This window comes from Mesocricetus auratus, unplaced genomic scaffold (genome assembly GCF_017639785.1).
Source record: "Mesocricetus auratus isolate SY011 unplaced genomic scaffold, BCM_Maur_2.0 Super-Scaffold_100009, whole genome shotgun sequence".
NCBI lineage: Eukaryota > Metazoa > Chordata > Mammalia > Rodentia > Cricetidae > Mesocricetus > Mesocricetus auratus.
In genome coordinates this window covers 37,800,439-37,824,626 of record NW_024429193.1, presented here as the reverse complement: position 1 = coordinate 37,824,626, position 24,188 = coordinate 37,800,439, and the positions used below count along the sequence as shown (strand labels likewise).

Genomic DNA, 24,188 nt, shown 5'->3' with positions numbered 1-24,188 from the left:
GGGTGTGTGTGTGTGTGTGTGTGTGTGTGTGTGTGTGTGTGTGTGATATGTTAATGTTTACATTCCTCTATTTGTAGATGGTTTGTCAAATTAGGATTTTTTTAGGCACAGTAATATGAATCTATATAGTCATGTTTTCTGAGTAATCCCTTCAGACACTGAGGCTTAATAATTGCTTTGTTAATGGTGTTTGAAGAAACAAGGCCCTACACAGAAGAATGAAACCTTTACTGATTTAGGTGGACAGGGAAGAAAGTATTTTGATGCACCTGTCCATTAAATACTTCCAATTTCATTCACTCTCCTTTCATTTATCTATCATCCTTAAATGGCGTACAAGTAGTGAAGGACAAAGAAGCCTTGGCATCAACGCAGGTGCTAACAGAAAGCATGGAGCTTGGCGGGCTCTGCTTCAAGGGCTACTTATGTTCCTCTGCTGTTGCTTACATCACTTGGAGCTGTCAGAAGAATCCATCTCAAAGGGTGCCCCCAGCAAAACAGGGAGCAGGGCAACTCTGTGCCACAAGGGTGCTGACAGCCATCTCCCCCCAGGCTCTTCCCAGATTGCCTTTGAGTAGTCTCAGTCTGAAAGTAAAACAACTTGCTCTAAGCCTGTTCAAATGAGAGAGTTTATAGCCTCCCTCAGACATGAGCTCTTCATCGTAACTTTCCCCTGTAAGTTCCAGGCTTTCAACAGTTACACAGGTTTTTTTTATTATTATGGAAAAATCAGGAGTGACCTGGGGGTTGATACAGGGCCCGCTTGAGGAAAACGAGGGAGTTGAGGAAGCTAGGTCCTCTGGTCCTTCATTTCGCTGTCTTCAGTGGTATGTGCACACTTAGCAGCTTCACAATGCTTTTCTCTGTTAACCTTCTAACTCCAAATCTGTAATGAGGATGTAGACTTGGAAATGCATGCATACCAGTGACAAATGTCAGATGTCAGATGGCACAGACTCTTATGTCACAGACCTAGAGTGTGGAACTCAGACGTCATTGTTCAGTCAGGATGACACAAGTGCTCCTGGTATTAGTTTCTGGAGGCAGTTTGTTTCTAGGCCTCCTCATTAAGAAGCCTTGGAAGACTACCTAAGGTAAACTCTCAAAAGGACCAAATAGTTGTTGACAGTCATAAAAACGACTCCTTAAATTGTAGAGCAGATGCTTCATCTATTAGGCTTGCAGGCTAGAGGACTTATGGGTAGAGATCCTTCATCCTAGAATAACAAAACATGTGAAGATTGCAGGATGGTAAGAGCTATGGCTTCATCTTACAAACAAGGGAGCAGGAGTCCACAGAGGAAGCCAGCTCCTGCTAAGTCACTATATGTAATGCTCAAATCAGAGCTGGAAGCCTCTGCATTACTCTGTGAGGGTAATTATCATGGGCTCACTAATGACCCGGAGCCGCTAAGAGCAAGCTAAATACCGTCTTCTTTCATAATCATGGCAAGAGCTCTGTAATACAAATGCAAGATAATAGCCTCTGAGTCCAGTTCTTTGAGAGAAGAAGCAGAGGATAAATAAATAAGCAAGTAACCTCCAACTTGCTCTCCCAACAATGGAGAGTTTTAATTTTTTTTAAATGAATGTATCCATAGGGGTGTGTCTTTATATTAACTTATATTGTGTACTGCCTAGAAAATGATCCGTGATCTCTCAGAAGACCCATTCCCTTGATTAGTGGTAAGTTAGGTTAGTTAATTAAGGTTACTTTAATACTAATTAGTCAGGGCTTTAATTATGTTTTCAGAACAGGAACACAAGATGGAAGAGATCTCTTTGACCCAGTTAACCAAAGTGATTGCTTTGCTTGTCTTTTATCTAATCATTATTTGTAATTAAAAGAGGAAAAAAAACAGAAGGATGAAAGTTGATGCTAATGGGAGTATAATAATAACCTTTATCTGGGTGTGGTGGCATATACTTTTAATCTCAGTATTTTGGAGACAAAGGCAGGCAAACCCAGGCTCGTTTACGCAGTCATCTCCAGGCCAGCCAAGGCTACACGTAAGACTCAGTCTCAAAGCAACAATAGCAACAAGAGCTATCTTAACCAGACTTGACCAGAAGGCACGGTAAACTAAGATGGAAGGCAGGCTAGAGTGTCGGGAATAAACATGCAGGGAGGCTGGCAAAGGTATGAAGGGCAGCTGACTATGTAGGGAAATCCTTTCACTAGGCCAGCAAGTCAGTAGATCACAGGGAATAAGCAGTGAGTGAAGACTTTACATTGTAGCAAGGGTGAAACATAAACAGAAAACTAAATGAGAAAATTCTTTTCCCAGGCAAGACATTTTGTCTCACCCATGGAGTGTCTTTTGGATGCCAGGTCCTAAATATGGCTGGGATTACAAAGGTAAATGAGCCAGGATTCATCTTCAAGGAAGTTATAGACCAGTGGGATAGGCATAATTGTAGACAGAGAAACTAACATCAGATGCTAAGTGTGTGATTGGCACATGTGTCTCTTCCCCTAGACTTCGTCTAGGTAGCATGCATGTAGTTCTCACCAAATGCAGCTAGTGGACACGGTTAAATTAGTCAGGATCAAAACTATTTTCATGGGTTTGACCTCTTATGTTGCCAGAACCATTTAAGAAGAACAACACTGTGGCAGCTTGTCTAAGAAGACTTTTGACCTTTTCAAAGGGGAGACTATAAGAAGAAAGGCATTGCATTGGAATATTTGCAGTATTAGTAATAATAACCATTTTTAAACTTTCACCCAGAAAAGCTGTTCTCCTCCCCCCAAACACAGCATGAGGATGATTTATAAAGATAGTAGTTTGTGCAGGTGTGTGCTACTTTGGAGTGTATTTTCTTCCTACAGACCTAGACATTGGCATTCCCTGTCTGAAGGCTCTATGCATTGTGGGACAAGAAGACAAAAGAGCTTTGTTTGTAGATGCTCAGCATTAAGATTGTGCTATATCTCCCCTGGGTTTAATGAAGGTGAAGTTTAGAGAATGACTTAGAGGTTGAGACATCATGCAAAATGGTGACAGGGAAGAGGGAGGCTAAGACAGAGTTTTGTCATTTCTTTTTTTTTTTTTTTTGGTTTACATTTTTCTGTTTATTTCATTCTTTCTATAAATGCCAGAGGGTCAGCATAACATGCCATAGCTACATATATGATTCATTTAATGTTGTTGTTTATTTAGTTTGTATTAAAGGAAACTTTTTTATTAATATTTTTTTATTTTCCATTTTAAATTTAGATAAGAAACAAGGTTGCTTCACAAGTCAGTTCCAGGTCCCTCTCTCTCCCTTTCCCTCCCCTCCTCCCGTGCCCTCCCCCCATACCCCCCCCCTGTTATCCCCTCATTCCCCCAGGGAGGGTAAGTCCCTCCATGGGGGTGTCCATAGTCTGTCATTTCATATAGGGCAGGGCCTAGACCCTTCCCCAAGAGTTCAGGGTGAGAGTGCACCTCACATTGTTCTATGGGAGTCCAGTGTCCGTGTGTATACTTGGTATGGGTACTGATCTGCTGTCCAAGGCTCAATAGATTAACTAGGCCTCCTCACTGACACCCAGATTCTGGGGGTCTTGATCAGTCCCATGCTGGATTCCCAGGCTGATGCCTGGGATTCAAGAGTTAACCTTTGTCTGGTCAGCTGTTTCTGGGGGTTCAACCAGCCCAGTCTTAATCCCTTTGATCATCAGTCCTCCCTCTCTGATACTGGCTTTCTTGAGTTTAGCTCAGTACTTAACCAGCCACTAAATGAAGTTTCTGTTTCCCAGACTCTCTGGCCATAGGATTGTAGGCTGGCACTCCCCAGATCTATGTCTAAAATCCATATATGAGAGAGTACATGCCATGTTTCTCTTTTTGTGACTGGGTTACCTCACTCAGGATGGTTTCTTCTAGTGTCATCCATTTGCCTGCGAATCTCATGATTCCATTATTTTTTTCTGCTGAATAGTACTCCATTGTGTAGATGTACCTCATTTTCTCTATCCACTCTTCGGGTGAGGGACATCTAGGTTACTTCCAAGTTCTGGCTATTACAAATAGAGCTGCTATGAACATAGTGGAACAGACATCTTTGTTGTATGAATGGGCATCTTTTGGATATATGCCTAAGAGTGGAGTTGCTGGGTCTTGTGGTAGGTTTATTTCCATTTTTCTGAGGAATGTCCATACTGATTTCCAAAGTGGCTGAACCAGTTGGCACTCCCACCAGCAATGGAGGAGTGTCCCCCCTTTCACCACATCTTCTCCAGCATAAATTGTCATTGGTGTTTTTTATTTTAGCCATTCTGACAGGAGTGAGATGGTATCTCAGAGTTGCTTTGATTTGCATTTCCCGGATGGCTAAGGATGTTGAGCACTTTCTCAAGTGCCTCTCAGCCATTTTAGACTCCTCTATTGAAAACTCTCTATTTAGTTCTGCAGCCCACTTTTTAATTGGGTCCTTTGCTGTTTTGGAGACTTGCTTCTTGAGTTCTTTGTAAATTTTGGAGATCAACCCTCTATCAGATGTGGGATTAGTGAATATTTTTTCCCATTCTGTGGGCTACCTTTTTGTCTTGCTGACTGTGTCCTTTGCCTTACAGAAGCTTCTCAGTTTCAGTAGGTCCCATTTATTAATTGTTGATCTCACTGTCTGTGCCACTGGTGTTATGTTCAGGAAGCTGTCTCCTGTACCAATTCGTTCAAGGGTACCACCCACTTTCTCTTCTAAGAGGTTCAGTGTGGCTGGATTTATGTTGAGGTCTTTGATCCATTTGGAATTAAGTTTTGTGCATGGCGATAAACATGGATCGATCCGCATTCTTCTACAAGCCAGTCTCCAATTATGCCAGCACCATTTGTTGAAGATGGTTTCTTTATTCCATTGTATATTTTTAGCTTCTTTGTCAAAGATCAGATATTCGTACGTGTGTGGGTTAATACCCGGATTTTCAATTCAATTCCATTGGTCTACCTGTCTATTTTTGTGCCAATACCAAGCTGTTTTCAGGACTATAGCTCTATAATAGAGCTTGAGGTCAGGGATGGTGATGCCTCCGGACGTTGCCTTGTTGAACAGGGTTGTTTTGGCTATCCTGGGTCTTTTGTTTTTCCATACAAAATTGATTATTGTTCTTTCAAGGTCTGTGAAGAATTGTGCTGGGATTTTAATGGGGATAGCATTGAATCTGTAGATTGCTTTTGGCAGGATTGCCATTTTTACTACATTGATCCTACCTATCCAAGAGCATGGGAGATCTTTCCATTTTCTGAGGGCTTCTTTAATTTCTTTCTTTAAAGATTCAAAGTTCTTACGATACAGGTCTTTCAAGTGTTTGGTTAGCGTTACCCCAAGGTATTTTATGTTGTTTGTGGCAATTGTAAAGGGTGATGTTTCTCTGATTTCTCTTTCAGCCCTTTTATCATCTGTATATTAGGGCTACTGACTTTCTTGAGTTGATCTTGTAGCCTGCCACTTTGCTGAAGGTGTTAATCAGCTGTAAGTGTTCCCTGGTAGAGTTCTTTGGGTCATTGATGTAAACTATCATATCGTCTGCAAACAGTGAAAGTTTGACCTCTTCCTTCCCAATTTGTATCCCCTTGATCCCCTTTTGTTGTCGTATGGCAATAGCTAGAACTTCAAGTACCATGTTGAAAAGGTATGGAGAGAGTGGACAGCCTTGTTTTGTTCCTGATTTTAGAGGAATTGCGTTGAGTTTCTGTCCATTTAGTTTGATGTTGGCTGTTGGTTTACTGTATATGGCTTTTATTATGTTTAAGTATGACCCTGTCATCCCAGATCTCTCCAAGACCTTTATCATGAAGGGGTGTTGGATTTTGTCAAAGGCCTTTTCAGCATCTAGTGAGATGATCATGTGATTTTTGTTTTTCAGCTTGTTTATATGGTGGATTACGTTGATGGATTTTCGTATGTTGAACCATCCCTGCATCCCTGGGATGAAACCTACTTGATCGTGGTGAATGATTGTTTTGATGTGTTCTTGGATCCGATTTGCCAGTATTTTATTGAGTATTTTTGCATCAATGTTCATGAGGGATATTGGTCTGAAGTTCTCTTTCTTGGTTGTATCTTTGTGTGGCTTGGGGATCAAGGTTATTGAAGCCTCATAGAAAGAGTTTGGCAAAGACCCTTCTGCTTCTATTGTGTGGAACACTTTGAGAAGAATTGGTATAAGCTGTTCTTTGAATTTGTGGTAGAATTCTGCACTGAGGCCATCTGGACCTGGACTTTTTTTGGTTGGGAGACTTTTGATGACAGCTTCTATTTCCATAGGGGTTATAGGTCTATTTAAATTGCTTATCTGTTCTTGATTTAGTTTTGGCAAATGATAGCTGTCCAGGAAGTCATCCATTTCCTTTAAATTTTCAAATTTTGTGGAGTACAGGTTTTCAAAGTATGACCTAATGATTCTCTGGATTTCCTCAGAGTCTGTTGTTATGTCCCCCTTTTCATTTCTGATTTTGTTAATTTGCGTGTTCACTCTCTGCTGTTTGGTAAGTTTGGACAAAGGTTTGTCTATCTTGTTGATTTTCTCAAAGAACCAACTCTTTGTTGCATTGATTCTTTGTATTGTTTTCCTGGTTTCTACTTTGTTGATTTCAGCCCTCAATTTGATTATTTCCTGGCATCTACTCCTCCTGGGGGAGTTTGCTTCTTTGTGTTCTAGAGCTTTAAGCTGTGATGTTAATTCTCTGGTATAACTGTTTTCCTGTTTCTTCATGTGAGCACTTAGGGCTATGAACTTCCCCCGTAGCACTGCTTTCAAAGTGTCCCATAGGTTTGGGTATGTTGTGTCTTCATTCTGATTGAATTCGAGGAAGTCTTTAATTTCTTTTTTATTTCCTCTTTGACCCAGGGATGGTGCAGTTGAGCATTATTCAATTTCCATGAGTTTGTAGGTTTTCTGCAATTTGTGTTGTTGTTGAATTCTAATTTTAAGGCATGGTGGTCTGATAAGATGCATGGAGTTATTCCAATTTTTTTGTAGCTGCTGAGGTTTGATATGTTGCCAAGTATGTGGTCGATTTTTGAGAAGGTTCCATGTGGTGGTGAGAAGAAGGTATATTCTTTTTTATGTGGATGAAATGTTCTATAGATATCTGTTAATCCCAGTTGGGTCATTACTTCTATTAGACCCTTTGTTTCTTTGTTGAGTTTCTGTCTGGTATTCTTGTCTAGTGGTGAGAGTGGTGTGTTGAAATCTCCCACTATAACTGTGTGGGGCTTTAGATGAGATTTAAGTTCTAATAATGTTTCTTTAACGAATGTGGATGCCTTTGTATTGGGGGCATAGATGTTCAGGATAGACACTTCATCTTGGTGGGTTTCACCTGTGATGAGTATGTAATGACCTCCTTCATCTCTTTTGATTGATTTTATTTTAAAGTCTAGTTTGTTAGATATTAGGATTGCTACCCCTGCTTGTTTCTTGGGTCCATTTGATTGAAAAATTTTTTCCCAACCTTTAACTCTCAGGTAATGTCTGTCTTTGAGGGTGAGGTGTGTTTCTTGTATGCAGCAGAAGGAAGGGTTCTGTCTTCGAATCCATTCTGCTAGTCTGTGTCTTTTTATGGGTGAGTTAAGGCCGTTAATATTGAGGGATATTAATGACCATTGATTGCTCATCCTTCTTCGATTTGCGATGGTTGTTGTTGGTGGAAGTATGGGTGGAATTTCACCCCTTTGTTCTTTTGGCTGTTGGTAGAGAGGGATTCTCTAATGCTTATGTTTTTCTGGTTGTAGTTAGCTTCCTTGGGTTGGAGTTTTCCTTCCAAAATTTTCTGTAGGGCTGGGTTAGTGGACACATATTGGTTGAATCTAGTTTTGTCATGGAATATCTTGTTTTCTCCGTCTATAGTGATTGAGAGCTTTGCCGGGTATAGTAGTCTGGGCTGGCATCCATGGTCTCTTAGTGTAGGTAGAATATCTATCCAGGACCTTCTGGCTTTCAGAGTTTCCATGGAGAAATCAGGTGTAATTCTGATAGGTCTGCCTTTATATGTTACTTGACCTTTTTCCTTAGATGCTCTTAATATTCTTTCTTTATTCTGTATGTTTGGGGTCTTGATTATTATGTGGCGAGGGGATTTTTTTTGTGGTCCACTCTATTTGGTGTTCTGTAGGCTTCTTGTACCTTCATTGGCATGTCTTTCTTAAGGTTGGGAAAGTTTTCTTCTATGATTTTGTTGAATATGCCTTCTGCCCCTTTGAGGTGGATTTCTTCTCCTTCTTCTATACCTATTATTCTTAGGTTTGGTCTTTTCATGGTGTCCCATAATTCCTGGATGTTTTGTGTTAAGGATTTGTTGGATTTAAGGTTTTCTTTGGTTGATAAATCCATTTCTCCTAGTGTATCTTCAACACTTGAGATTCTCTCTTCCATCTCTTCTATTCTGTTGGTAATGCTTGTATTGGTAGTGCCTGTCTGTTTGTCCAGCTTTTCTATTTTCTGCCTTTCTTCAGATTGTGTTTTTTTAATGTCTCTATTTCAGTTTTCAACCCTTGCAGCGTTTGCATTGCTTCTTGCAATTTTCTGTTTATCTGTTCATCCGTTTGTTGCCTTTTATGAATTTTTTGGTTTGTTCTTTCTTCTATTTCTTGCATTTTTTGGTTTGCTTTTTGTTCCATTTCTTGGATTTTGTGCTTTGTTTCTTCTTCCATTTCCTGCCTTTTTTGGTTTGTTTCTTCTTCCACTTTTTCATTTTTTGCTTTGTTTTTTCTATCATTTCTTGCATTTTTTGCTTTGTTTCTTCTTCCATTTCCTGCCTTTTTTGGTATGTTTCTTCTTCTAATTCTTGCATTTTTTGCTTTGTTTTTTCTTCCATTTCTTGCATTTTTTGCTTCATTTCTTCTTCCATTTCATGCCTTTTTTGGTTTGTTTTTTCTTCCAATTCTTGCATTTTTTGGTTTGTTTTTTCTTCCATTTCTTGCATTTTTTGGTTTGTTTTTTCTTCCATTTCTTTGAGGGATTTTCCAATATCCTCTTTTAGGGCCTCTATCATTTTCATGAAAGTGCTTTTAAGGTCGTTCTCTTCTGCTACCTTCGCGTTGGAATATTGGGGTCTTGCTGGTATGGAGTCTCTAGAATCTGGCGGTGTCATATTTGTTTTTCTGTGACTGTGTTTTTGTATTGTCTCTTTCCCATCTCTTCTTCTAGTGGGTGCAGAGAGAGCCCCTTCCTGGTCTGGGGACCAGAGTTCCCTTTTGGTGGGTGCTAGCAAGTCCAATACTCTGGTGGTTCTTCTATACCTTGTCCAAATGCTGGTCCGTGGGTGGAGAAGAAGAACAGGAATCTGGGGCGCTTAGCCTCCTACCTGGTCCCCTCGACCCTATGCTGGGTCCTGTTGTACCTGATCTGGAACAGCTACTCCCCTGGTCTCCCTGGCTCCTCTAGTTTCCTGGTCTCGTTGGTGGGAGAGAAGATCTGGAGTATGGGGTGCTTGGCTCCAGCCGGGATTGGGAGCTCTGTGCAGTTCCCAGGCGATCTGCAGTCACTGGAACACAGGCCAGGAAGCCGGCCTGTTTACCTGATGCTGCCGCAGGAACAGCTGCTTCCCTGTACTCCCAGCCTCCTCTCGTTTCCTGGTCTCGTTGGTGGGAGAGAAGATCTGGAGTCTGGGGTGCTTGGCTCCCGCCGGGATTGGGAGCTCTGTGCAGTTCCCAGGCGATCTGCAGTCACTGGAACACAGGCCGGGAAGCCGGCCTGTTTACCTGATGCTGCCACAGGAACAGCTGCTTCCCTGTACTCAAGTTTTGTCATTTCTAAAAGGATTGCTCACTGTATCTGTCTGAGGTGACTATAGTAACAGAGAGTCATGGGCACCTAGGGACCTTGGCTACCATTGGCTTACTGAATATGTAGAATTTAATTTTATTATCTGGAAACCACAGAGCATCTCAGAGCTTGTGACCTGGCCATATGGATCTTGGAATCTTTGTGTAGCAGGCTTAGTGATAATGAAGATTGACTTTGGTGTTCATTTTTTTAAAGCATAATTGGGTTTAGAAAGTCATAAGCAAACCTGACAGTATTACCATTTGGTAGTTTACAGATTCATACACATTATCCCTCTCATGTCTAGAAATACATAGTGTTGGCCTCTGAATCAGAAACATCAGCAATTTTTGTTCTTAGAGCATTTCACAAGTTGATGCGTGATGCCTCCCTCAATTACATCACCTTTGTAATCTGTGTACACAGCTGCAGAGACTTGGATTAACATCAGCTGTCATGTAGAGTCACTTCATTTATCCTTTGCCCATTCACAACTCCAGTCTATCTGCTTGAGTTCTTTTGTTGCAGCCTACACCTTCACCAGGTGCTCAGCCACAGAAGCAGCAGATTTGACTAATGTGAGTGCAAAACCAGATTATTTTGGACTTAGAGAAAGTTGTGCTTATGTAGTATTGACACACCTGTCCCAGAAGCCTATGCACTGTACCATATTAGGAGATTTTAATGGATTATTTTTATAGCTTAAGTTGCTTTAGTCATTTATTTACTTAGAGTCTAAAAACTAGCTCCAAAAGCCACTCTATCTTTTTCAGATTTCCAAGAAATATAAATTTAGTAAAGAAATGCTGAAGTTTTTCAACTTTACTAGTGTTACTTTAAAAAAAATTGTGACAAAATACCTGATAGACATAATTCAAGGGGGAGAATATTTGTCTGGGCTTTGGTTTGTAGGGTCACAGCCTTTCATGACTGGAAAGGTTAAGCTAGCTGCTTCACCAATAGCGTCAGCCTTGTGCCTATTCACATGGGGTAGACCTCAAGGCAGACGTAGGTAGAATGGAATCAAGAATCAGCCCATTGACCTTCAAAGCCTTGCTCCTAGTGAACTCACTCTTCTAGCTACACTTAATGGTATCATTTAATGTTTCTATAGTCTTCTAAATAGTATATTAGCTGGGGATCAAGCTTCAAACATAAGCCAGTGGAGGGCACTTCAGACTTCAGACTCAAACCATAAAACATCCCAGAAATATTCCTGTGTTTGCAAGTGGAGGTGGCACAGAAGTTCGAGATGAAAGGGAACCCTGGCCCTAAAGCCCTTTTCAAGGAAAGGCACATGTGTGACTGCGCAGTTATGTAATTTCAGATTATGGAAAGATCAGGAAGAGAAAAATGGGTCCGTGCAGATTTGACATTTCTTTTCCTGGTTGCAGAATCCCATTGTTGTTTCAATTTAGCCCTCATGTAATTCCCTTTAATCTTAAAATAAAAATTAGTTTTACATGTATTTATTTTCTATTTTGTATGTATGCGTGTTTTGCAAGGAGTCAAGAAGCAGTCATCAGAACCCCTGGAAATGGAGTTACAGATGGTTGCCAGCTATATGGTTCTGGGAACCAAACTCTTGTTCCCTGCAAGATCAACCCATGCTCTTAAGTGCTGAGCCATCTCTCTCACTCCTCCCTTTATTCTTGATACGTATTCCTTCCTTAGTTTCCCCAGCAACCATTGTTAGGGTATGACAACTACCAGGTTCCTATCAGGTGGTGAAATATTGTTGTTTTCATCAAATCCCCATCCATTTTTGATGGGACTGTTTCTACTTAACTACAGTCTAAACTGAAACCATGATCTCTCTTGTGACCTCCAGACATGTTTTAACTTCTTTTTCAATTACCTAAGCATTTTCTAATTTTGAATTTCTAGTGGTCCCTCCACTTACTTTCTGTTCCCTGCCTCCAAATAGTCAGTCATGCCTTTAGAGGTTACTTTAGCTGGAGTCCTTGGAACGTTTCCTCATTCTGCACTCTTTCCATTCCAACATTCTATCAATAGCATCTACAACGACGTATTTCCAACCTCAGCCAAATATTGTACCTTTTAACTGACACTGATGTCTGAGTACCCCGTCACTTTTCAGGAAGACTGCCACGTTTGTTATAATGACCTCCGTCTAGCTCCCCTGGCATCCCATCTCTGCACGTGCCGTTTTCTGCAGAGCAACCATAGTTAAGCACACAGGTACGTTTCAGATCATATAGATTGCTTGCTAAGACTTCCCAACAGCTTTGTACTACACACAGAAGGAGACTCAACATCCTGAATGTGGTCTCTAAGTTCTTATATGATGTAGATCCCTTTTATCTTCATGTGCCACCCATTACCATGCTCTCACTCAACTCACCCACCGTAGTTCCTGCTTTGACCTTATTTGGACCCTGGAAATACCCATGTTCATCACCATTTAAAGTCTGGAGACTTTTTTTGCCCTCTACCAGGCCAGTTCTTCCCAAAGCCTTTATGATTTCCACAACTCCCCTCAAGTGGCATCAGTGGGACTGCTTCTGACCCCCGGCTCTTGGTCACACTAGTCTGGTTTATTTCCCACTATTGACTGATATCAGGAATGGCCTTTCTCTCTTGTTTGTGTACTGGCTTATAATCCACCTGCACTTCCACAGAACTGTCTTGTTCCCTGCTATGTTTTTGCAGCCAGCATGGTGTGTGCATGGGGCAGACCTCATGAGTAAGTATTAAGTGGCCTAAAGAAGCCTTTATTTGGGCTTTGCAGTGTCTTTTTGAACTATCAGATGGCAATGTCCACATTTCTCCTTTCTTTCCTTAGTGGCTTTTAGAGATAACTGCTGCTAAAACCTCCTATTGATTCTTAGCCTCAATGAACGGGTTTCTGCAGATCTTCCTTGTCTCCTGTTCCCTTCCCCACAGAAGGACACATAATGGACATCTCTAACACTGCTATTTCTAAAGCTGCACCCAGAACTTGGGAGCTAGTTCATGAAGTGCTCTTTGTAAAAAAAAAATAATAAAAGTATTTTTTGAGACAGGGTCCCACTGTGTAGCCATGGCTACCTTAGAATTCTCTATGAATACTAGCCTGGTCTTGAACTCACAGATTCACCTGCCTTTGACTCCCAAGTGCTGGGATGAGTGCTGTTTTCTTCACATGGTTTTGTCCAGACAACCCACTAGCTTTTTTTATTTCTTTCTTTTCTTCTTTCCTTCCTTCCTTCCTTCTTTTTTTATAATTCTAGAAATTTTTAGAGTTTTCAGGAAAAAAACACGCAACATTTTCATTTAACTGTCTTCATTCCAATAAGAGCTCAGCGTTGCTTTGAACTAAGACAAAATATATCAGAACACAGTGTAGCATGTTCAATGTCATTTCTCTTAAATGGAGACCTTCTTGGTGTCTGGGCCTACCCTTTGCATGAACCTGGCTCCTTTGACAAACAACTCTTAGAGATCCTCTCCTCCCTCGTAGACTACTACTCAAACCTGGAAACAGCTGGATCCTCCCATGAGCACAGCCTAAGCTCCTGCTTTTGATTTTCATGCCAAAGTGCTGGTATAATTCTGATGTAGCACTGACTGACCATGCTTAAAGAGTTAGGTAAAGATGTCAAGTGTCATGATGTTCCAGCTAATTTCTAGGGAGTAATCTGGAGAACTTAAGACAAGAGGGAAATAAAGGCAAAGAGAAGGGGCCATGAAAAGACACCAGATTATGTAATCAGGACTTAAAGTGCATTGATCAATGATGGAGAAGCAGCAGGGCATGTGATGTGACTGGTATGGGAAAACAGAAAAACACCTATGAATCCCTTGGGGACCCTTCTAAGGAACACCAAATACATTTTAAATCAAGAGATAGATGGTGTAATTACAATTTTCTTTTGGTAGTACTTTGGTAGGAACAGTCTTACATAACTGAAGTAGGAGACATTGCCTGTAAACAGATAAAAATGAGTGTGTGTATGTCAAGGTTGAGTAAGAGAAAACTGTAAATGAAAACTAAGGGAACATCTGTGGTGTTGATGGTGGTCACGGTTTACAAGGCATTTAACAAATAGAATGGACTGGCTTACTGACACTGAGAGTCACAAAAAATACATTCTAAGCGTGAATAACTAAGTTTTGCACTTATGTGGCTTCCACTGAGCCTGTAGATATGAGAGGAGGAAGAACGAGAAGAGAGAAAAGTCTTGCTCATGCTGTAGTAACATCCTGGAGAGAGAATACTAAAGGTTCAGGTTATCATCCTCATTGGGCATGAAGACCCGCCACAGCCTCATTGATGCTGTTGATGGAGCTGGGGACTGATCTGAACGCGTGGCATATTAACAGTTTGGATGGAGGATTTTGATATGGATTGAAAACATAAGTGATCCTCACAGAGCCGCTGATCCTTGGCTGACATTTACCCATTCTCCCCTGCTTCCATTCTAGTCTGTTGGCATTCTGAAGAGACATACAGCGCTCTTTGCCTTTTCAGTCTCACTGCGCAAACACTGAATCACTGTCTGAGCTACAGGAAGGTGCAAGCAAGGTTCTCATTTTTTCCTTTTACAAATTTTTTTAGAATGAAAACCAAGTACTGACCCAAAAGTCAAAAGGAGTTGGTTCTTATCAAATTAGATACTCCCCTCCTTTTGTTCCCCACCTTCATTCCATTCCTTACCCCATCTTAAAATTTTAAAATGATATATTTTAGTGTGTGTGTGTGTGTGTGTGTGTGTGTGTGTGTGTGCGTGTGTGTGCGTGTGTGTGTGCGTGTGTGTGTGCGTGTGTGTGTGTGCGTGTGTGTGTGTGTGTGCGTGTGTGTGTGCGTGTGTGTGTGCGTGTGTGTGTGCATGTGTGTGTGTGTGCGTGTGTGTGTGTGCGTGTGTGTGTGTGTGTGCGTGTGTGTGTGTGTGTGCGTATGTATGCACATGGCATACACTTGAGCATGGGCATGGGTACACAAAACACAGTGTGCTTGTGGAGGTCAAAGGAAAACTACTGGTAGGTGGTTCTCTCAATTCACTAAATGGGACCTGGGGGAACTGAGCTAAAGTTCCCAGGCTTGGTGGCAAAGTCCTTACCTGCTGGTTCATCGCCTTAGCCTTCCTCCTGGTTTTTCTTTCTATAAAATGGTGATGGATGGTGATATCTGTTTTCATGTAGTGAAACCTTGCAGGAATTACATGTAAACATCAAGTGGGATTCTGTTGATAAAGATGCCATGTGACTCTGCTGTGTTGCTATTGACTTAGGGCACAGCAGCAGCAATACTATACAATGGGATGACCTGCTATGGTGTATAGAGTGCTCCACCATCCCGGCAGGAGATCAGCAGTTTCCATCTCAGCCAATGCTGCCTAACATAAGGAGGGAATTGAGAGTAGAGGTCTCAGAGTACAGAGTCCCAGGTGCAAAGAGGAGGCCAGCCACTCATAGGGAACAATCATAGACAAGGTACTTGAACTCTTTGAACCAATCTTCATGATCAATAAAATAGAGTGGTTCTTGCCTTGTGGTTCAGAATAATACAGCAGATGATACAAATATCAAGGCTACCGATTAGTTTTCATCACACAAGGTTATAAGTTATGTAGCTTTCTAATTAAAATAGAAACTCTCATGGACTGGGGGAGGGGGGTAGGATAGTCAAAGTGTTTGCTATGCAAACATGAGCACCAGAATTTACTCCCTAGTACCCACTATAAAAATTTTTAACTGGGCAGATAAATGTACATTTGTAACCCCAGTGCCTGGAAGGCAGAGATGGGAGGACGCCTGTGCCTCACTGACCAGACAGCCTAGTTTCTTTGATAAACCCCAGGCTGCTGAGATCCCATCTTAGAAATTCAAAGGTGGATGGTGCTTTTGAGGAACAACACCTGAGCTTGTTCTCTGCCTTACACATACATGCGTGCACATGGGGCACACACACTCTCACATACACGTGCCTCTTCTCTTAAAATTAATGTGTATATATAACCCAACCCAGTAGAGATTATGGTATTTAGACATCAATCTGAGTAGCCATTCACCGGGCTGGTGAGACAATTTTTATCACACATATTTGATCTTCAAGCCACTGGTAAATGCTACCCATCAGTTTCATTATGAGGCTAACATTGTGGCTCAGCTGCTCAATGTGGCTTAGTGCCTATGTAGGTGTGCATTGTCGGAGTCCATGCCACCTGCCTCATTCCACTTCATGTCATGTCTGGTGTGGGTTCTTTGTTAAGTCTGAGTTTGGCACTCAATGTCTCTGTGTGCATATTGCATATTGCATACTGCCTTTGCACCCCAAGGTTTTGTACCTTCTGTAGAGTAAGAGACTAGAATGATTGTCCATCTTTGCTAACTGTAAAACCAGTCAAAATTCACATGACTTTACAACATCTGGGGATGCGTCCACTCCCTCAATTCCAGACTGGTGAGCCTATGCACCTCCAGTCTTCTCTGTTCATTCTGGTGAACTTTCCTCATCATTTTCCCTCAAAGGTCTTTGCAAACAGCATAACTATCTCTTTGCTCAATGCAGAGTGAACATTGCCCCCACCTCCATAGTACTGGAATAAAAACACACACTACAGTGTCTAGCTTTTTACAAGAGTGCTGGGGACTGAACTTGGTTCCTCATGCTTATGAAGAAAGCCTTTTACAGACTGAGCTATCATCCTGCCCTTTAGAGTTTTATGTTATTTATGACCTCAAATATCTTTACCGATTAATGCCAGCTGCTCTTTACACTTGATTACTTTTATTCTGAACATGATTGCTCATAAAAAATCCACATATTCGGTAGCTGCAACGTGTCTTGTTTTCCCACTGTGTTTTAGAGTGAAGACCATAGCATCATAAAGTAGTGTGCTTATGTCTCAGTGAATGTCACCCTTCTGAAATGAGTGTGACAGGAAGTGAGAAACCTATAATTTCAACATTGGCCACATGGGGGTTAAATTTTTTTCTGAAGGAAATAAACATGACAAAAGCACATTTATAAGATGAGAGAAAAGAAATGGCACCGTGCTTTTCTTAGAACTTTAATTTTCCTGGAAATTACAGAATCTGCAATAGAAAGCTTGCACCAGTTAATGAATACTCAATTTTGGCAACTCTGGCAACCTTCAGTGACAGTAATTCTACCAGTAACCAATCTACGGTTTGCTAAATGCCTGAGAAAATGCCTTGCCTATTTTCATACAAGGTGTTTGCTTAATACATTTGCTGGGAAAAAATGAGACAAAAGCCACCATTGCCAATCTCGGTATAGGCCAGCAGGAATGGAGTTACACTCCTGGCTTTGCCAGTAAAGACCCTATTTCTGGGAGGACATGTTCACTCAGTTCGTCACTGACTCATATGTCACAAAATGCAAAGATCATGTTATATGATTCATCCATTCCACATTTTTACCTTACCCCAAACTGTCATTTGCCCAGAAATAGTTACAATTGTATGATTCCCTCTTCTATCCTTGTTCTGCCACAAGACTTCCATCTCTGCGTTCTGCTCCAAAAGGAAATCAGACGCGGGACAAGAAAATGCTATCATCAGCCTTTTCCTCTCTTCTGCTTCTCGTTCTGCTCTTCCTTTGCTTTGACAGGCCAACCCTGCTAACTCCTTTCCCTCAAACCTTATCTGTGGCAGGAAGCACGAGTAGGGAAAAGTGTTGGCACTTAAGCAATGGCTACCTTTTCTTGTATGCCTTTGATACAAGATATTTATTGATGCCAAAATGAAAACACAGCGCGGCACATATTATCCAATTTTACTGTGTAAATCCAAAAAGACATTATTATTGACTGGATTCTATATCAAATCAGGGCAAATGATCCACAAATGGGTGACAGATAATAAACTCATTGGGGCATCAGTATACGGTAGAGCAATCTCACCATTCCCTAGAGCTGTGGAAGAATTCATTTACCTTACATAGGTGAACTCTTCTCTTCCCCAGAGACTATTTTGTTCGTCTCAGCTCAATACAAGATCAGATCCATTGTCGGCAGGAACAATTTGTACTTGATCCTCCCCCTACACACACACACACACACACACACACACACACACACACACACACACACTGGGCTTCAACTTAAACCATCACCAAGTGGAAAATAACTGCCAATAGCTCTATTTCAATTTTTCCAAAGGGACAGGAGACAAGAGAGGGAGAGTCAGATTAAAACCTTCCCCTGAAATCACCTGTTTCACTAATCCATGACAAAGAGAAAACCAAAGCCAGGTTTAAAAATAAAAGACCAATCCAGCTATTTCCTAAAATCTTCTTTTATTTGTTTCCCATAAATGATAATCCTTGTCTTGCCATCTCTCTGAAAAGACAGTGAAGAGTCCCTTGGCATTTGGAAGGAATTTTATTTTGCTGAATTTTGGAGCTGACTGTGGCTCGCTCTCTATTAACGTGAGAGGAAAGAGTCAAAGAACATTATTTTTTTCTATTAAAGCAAAGGTTTCTACATTAACTCTGAACTTCAGGACACCGTATAGTGTCGAAGATAGAAGTTGGAGTGACAGTGACACAGAAATGAAATGAATTAAAATTGCCACTGACAATAAAGCCAGAAGCGACAGTAGGCAGTAAAGGCTTGTCCCTGAAAACCTTACAGCACCGCTGATGCTGGAGGGAGCAGTAATTGAAGATAGTTATGGACCCAGAAAAAAAGAAGAAAAGCAATAATGTTGAAGTCATACCCTGTCTGTATGGGAGGGCTATTATTTGGTTTAAAACTGTAGAATGCATTTATGACTTCGGTGGAAGACAGATACTGACCTTGATGTGGTACATATTTGAAGTGGTATTGGAGAGCCTGGTTTTCGGGTTGTCACTATAGCATGAAGGGCACCAGTAAAAGGTTGTTCTTGCACCAAACAGGTAGAGTGTGAGGTTTCATTTGTTTGGGGCTTAGCATCTTCAGACACTTGCATTGTGGGTCTGTACTCTGAAAGCTAGAAGAGGGAATTTCTTCTTTGAGAGTGCATGCATGTGCAGGTGGGCCATTGTGCATTATGGAGGAAGCTTGGTATGGAATGAGTAATAAAAATTAGTGTGTGTGTGTGCGTGTGTGTGTGTGTGTGTGTTCATCCCACAGTGTCCATGTAGCAGCAAGAGGACAAAGCAGTTATCAGTTCTCTCCTTCCACCAGTGTGGTTCCTGAGAATTGAACTCACATCAGCATGCTTGGAAGCATGAACTTTTACCCATTGAGCCATCTTGCTGGTGCCTGAGAATCAGGATTTTAAGATGTCACATCTTCTCACAGTTCATGGCTCTCCCCTTACTGCCTGTGTTGCCCAAGGAATGTTTTTATCTTTCCTACTGTTCTTTTCAGATTGCTATACTTCATTTAAGTGGAAAGGATTAAGGGAAAACAATTAAATACTACTCTGTTAGTAACAAGAATCATATCAAGTTCTTCCCACTGCACTGGACTATATAGGGAATGCAGACTCTCTTCCTAATGTTGTAGGGTTATATATGGTGGAGTTATTTGTTATTAGTTACTATCAAAACATTGGTCAAAACTGCAAAGTTGGCACAATTTAAATCTTCCAAAATTTTCTATGAACTTCTGGTTTCTTCCTTTTCCTACTTTCCAGAGATTCTGGTAAGAAAGGAACATGACACTGGTGAGGTGGAGTACCATAGAGGAAATGCATCAGGGAAGGTGTTTTAGTTAGGGCTTCCATTTCTGTGGTAAAACGCCAGGACCAAAAGCAAACTGAGGAGGAAGTTTATAACTTTAAGGTCACAGTTTATCACTGAGAAAAGGAAGAACAGCAGAAAGAGGCGGATGATGAGGCTCCTATCAACTTGTTCCTCATGGTTTGTTTGTGCTGTTTTCTTATAGCACCAAATACTGCACCCCCAGTGGTAACACTGCCCCCTGTGAGACAGACACGACAACATCAATCCATCAGTGAAAACCAAACCAAACCAAACTAAACCAACCAACCAACCAAACAAACAAGCAAGCAAACAAACAAACAAACAAAAACAAAAACCCATAGACGAACCACAGAACAACAAAATGGTGGAGAACCCCTCTTCCCAAAAGACTCTAGTCTGTGGCAAGTTTACATGATAACCAGCCAGAACAGGAAGGAAGTCATCAAGGAAGTTATCGGAAACTTTTATGAACCTTGCCTCAAAAGCTTTCACTTAGGGTGCACAAAGAGACACTACAATAAGTGTAGGACCTAAGTATGAGGGCTATAGAAAGGAATCTTCTAATAATATGTTCATTCTATGCATGCGTTCTTTACTGTTCTCTGCTCTAATTCTTTTGTCCTAATTGTCTATAATTTCTTAGCTCTAATTCTCGGTCTCAATTCTAATTCCAATTCTAATTCTTTGCTTCATTCTTTTTTCTTCATTTTCCTACTTGCTTATTTTTCCTACCTTCTTACCCTTTTACATTTCTGCTAATTTCTACCAGCTTCTTCTTCTAGCTACTACCTCTCTCTAAATCTCTCAGTCCCTAGATGCTTGAAGCAAAAGGTAAAGGTTACAGAGGTAGCTTTTCTCATTGATCAGGAGCGTAATCCCAGGCTACATGATAAAGGCAGAGCCATTGCCATGGCAACATAATGTCCCAAGGCCATAGGAGCAAAATCGGACCAGACATGGAGGGTATAGTGCCCAGTGACAAATTTAAGACACAAATGTATTGTTGGTAGATTGGCAAGTGAAAAGTTGGCATGCTTTTCTTTTTTTCTTAATTTTTGAATTTTTTTCTTCCTTTTTAAAAATTTTAAGCTAGAAACAAGCTTGCTTTATGTGTCAATCCCAGATCCCTCTCCCTCCTCCTCCTTCCCCGCCTCCCACACCAGGTCCCCCAGTCCCCGACCCAATCTCCACTCCGATCCCCAGGGAGGGTGAAACCCTCCATGGAGGATTTCCAGAGTCTGTCATTTCATCCAGGGCATGATCAAGGCCCTCCCCCAAGAGTCCAGGCTGAGAGAGCATCCCTCAATGTAGGATGGGCAGAGCATACTTTTCTTAATTACCTTGGATGGACATCTGCAGCTCTAATCTTGTATATAACTGTCATGTTTCAAACTTACGTTCTATCTACAAAAGGCCTTTAGTATAGTTTGAACTTGCTCTGAGGTAAAAATGAGCTAATTGTGTGCAGTAGTCTGAGCAAGAGAACAAGGCAAGTTGTTAAGAGTCCAGTCCTTTGGGACAAAAATATTCAGTTGTAAAGCATGCTTCATTATATATCTATATATCAGAATTATAAAGCTAAATAAAAAGTCATCTTCCAGACCATCCACAGATAAATTTGCCCAGTAAACAATGAATGCACTGTAGTGCTGTGGGGAAAATGCGCAAGCTGTAATTTGAAGGAAAGAGCTCTTCACACAAGAAGCCACCAATGGGGACAGCTAGCACATTCAGAGGGCAACATTCCTTATGGCCCTGCTCAATAAGGCATCACCATCATATGTGTATATTCTTGTGGCAATATTCCTCATAGTGTTACTAAATGAGGTCTGTATCTCCATGAGATATATGTATCTCTGATGGGTTGACCCCTAAAGTACGTGCTTAATTCTTCCTGCATAATACTGCTGTCAGTAGCAGCTAGTAAGAGATCTTAAGTGTTATTTTAAGGATAGACACTGCAGCATACAATTTTGACTCCAGACATAAGGTAGTCCAACTTTCATAAAGTTGCTGTGTTATGTGCTTCTAATATGATATGGTATGTGTGAATATATTTGATATTCTGTATGCCATGTGTCTAAAATCTTAGATCTTAAAAAGGGTATTGCCATGACAAGACAGCATGCGCTAAGTAATTTACAGAAGAAAGAGTTTATTTGGACTCATGGTTTCAGTAAATTAGAATCCATAGCCTTCACAGTGTGGGAAATGGCAGCAGGCAGAGAGGATTAACAGGGAATAACCTGGACTTTTGAAATCTCAAAGCCAACCCCAAGTGGCATACCTCCTTCTTGTAATGTCAAACCCCTTCCCAAACAGTTTACAGTTAACAGTTCTACCACCTGAGAACCAAGTGTGAACATATATGAGTTTATAGAGGTCATTCTCATTCAAACCACCACAGAAGAAGATGGAAGATTCATGGTCATCAAATGTTGGTCTAGAATAACGGAATAAACAGTTATGGAATTAAATGAAATAAGGAATAAAACAAATGGAGTAAGTTTGGAGAGGAAACAAGATGTGCTCCACTCTAGATGCATTGATTTCTAGGTACTATGAAGTTTCGTGGTAGAATTATCTAGGAGCAGGTGGCTGGGGCAATAGCTCGTTTTTTAAGAGCATTAGAGTATCTGTTGCTCTTGCAGAAGACCTAAATTCATTTCCCAGTATTCATGTCAGGCAGCTCATAATAACATTTAACTCCAACTCTAGGGAATCAAACTCCCTCTTGAGGACTTCACAGGTACCTGCACTCATGCACACACACACACACACACACACACACACACACACACACACACATACGCAAACGCACACACACACACGTGTACATAATTAAAAGTAAGATATTTTAATATGAATCATCTAGTAGTTAAGTAATATATAAAAGTGAATTTAGAAGCAAAATAAGTTTGATGAAATTTGAGAAATACATTTAATATCATTACTTGGCATGTATATATTTGATTTTGAATCATATAGAACATGATTTTATAATGAAAATATATCTTTGTATTAAAACTAAGGGGAGTGTCTCAGGAGGACTATGAGGACAGTCCTGTTTACCAATATGAGACGAGCATATGAGAGTTGACAAAGCAATAAAATGGGCATTTTTCTTTACGATGTTGTGTAGGAGAGGTAAGTGATCAGGCATCATTCAGCAGTGGTTAGATGGATTGTGCTGGATAGATTTTAAGTCAACTTGGCACAAGCTAGAGTTATCTGAAAAGAGGGAAACTCAACTGAGAAAATGCATCCATAAGATCAGGTTAGATGGCATTTTCTTAATTAATGATTGATGCGGGAAGGCCCAGCCCATTTTGGCTGGGTCCATCCCTGAGCTTTTCATCCTGAGTTTTATGAGAAATTAGATTGAACAAGCCATGAGGAGCAAGTCAGTAAGGAGCATTCCTCCATGGCCTCTGCATCAGCTCCTGCCTCCAGGTTCCTATCCCATTTGAGTTCCTATCTCAAATTCCTTCAGTGATGAATAATGATATAGAAGTGTAAACCAAATAGATCCTTTTCTCCCAAGTTGCTTTTGTCGTGGTATTTTGTCACAACAATAGTAACCCTAGCTTAGGGATATTTTCAAAATTCATATATCTGCCTCTATGCATATGACATAAAGTAAGATGTTGGAGGTGTCATTCCAGGCTGTGACAATTTTTATTTCTTAATGTAGCCCAGCTTTCCCCCAGGACTGAGAACACAACAGATACTCAATAAGCCTTGAGTAAGTAAAAACACAGGAGCTCTAGGTTGGAAAGGCATCATGGTGCCAGAGCTGGCAAAAGGAATCAGGTACTACAGTCTTGTTGTGACTGGCATGAAAGGTTCTCTATGAGGTAAGGCATCACCAGAAACAGAGTCTAGGAGAGCAAAACTAACTACTAACAGTGTCAATATCATAAGCATTGGCATTTTCAGTTTACAGTTTGCCAAGTGTTGCAGTAAAAAGCTTGCATACACTGTCATAATGCATTAGTGTATCAACTCTATGATGTATAAAATTGGTCTGAACATGGTAATGAAGTGGGAAGTTTAGGTGGAGGCTTAGTGTAGAAGCATGATTTGTTGTACCTGGGACATTGGCTACAGGTCAAGTTAGAACTGGATTTGATTATTCAAAGGTTTAGCTTTGTGTTCCAAGTTAAGGACAACCAGAACTACTAGCTGTAGAGACAGAAAAATGCTGGATCTTTTTTGGAACATGACTTGGACTCTTAAGTTGTAGAACTTGTGTCTTGTACGTGACCCTTCCATTTATAGCTGTAATCATACCTCTCTCTATATCAGTCTCTCTGCAGAGATTGCAAACAACAATCCAATACTGTAAATGATCATCAGTAGCACCTGTGGAGATCATGAAGCTGAAACCAGGGCTTTATCTCAGGCCAGTAAAGTAAGAATCATTTTGGTTGGCATCCTGGCATCATAGGCATCATAAGCAGCCAAGTTTGAAAAACCACTGGTATAAACAAACATTTCTAATAGAAGTGTCCTTTATTGTTCCAGATTTGAATGATAGTCTTAAAGGGGCATTATATGCTTTTGTGTTTTATTTTATTATTTAACAAAGTTTTTTAAGTGCTTGTGTGTGTGTGTGTGTGTGTGTGTGTGTGTGTGTGTGTGTAGTGACTGTGGAAGCCAGAAGCCAGAAGAAGGCATCACATCATATGGAGCTGGAGTGTTTGTTAACTAACCTACATGGGACATGGGTGCTCGTAATCAAACACAGGTCCTCCACAAATGCCCTTA

At 40.9% G+C, this 24,188-nt stretch overlaps 1 long non-coding RNA gene across 1 annotated transcript; it reads left to right on the top strand.

Moving 5' to 3' along the window:
* Window positions 1-1,010: 1,010 nt before the first annotated feature.
* Window positions 1,011-23,893, top strand: LOC121142248. Its single transcript, XR_005879232.1, has 3 exons — window positions 1,011-1,094; window positions 2,289-2,359; window positions 23,727-23,893. It is a non-coding gene; the product is annotated as an uncharacterized LOC121142248 (long non-coding RNA).
* The last annotated feature ends 295 nt before the right edge of the window (window positions 23,894-24,188 follow it).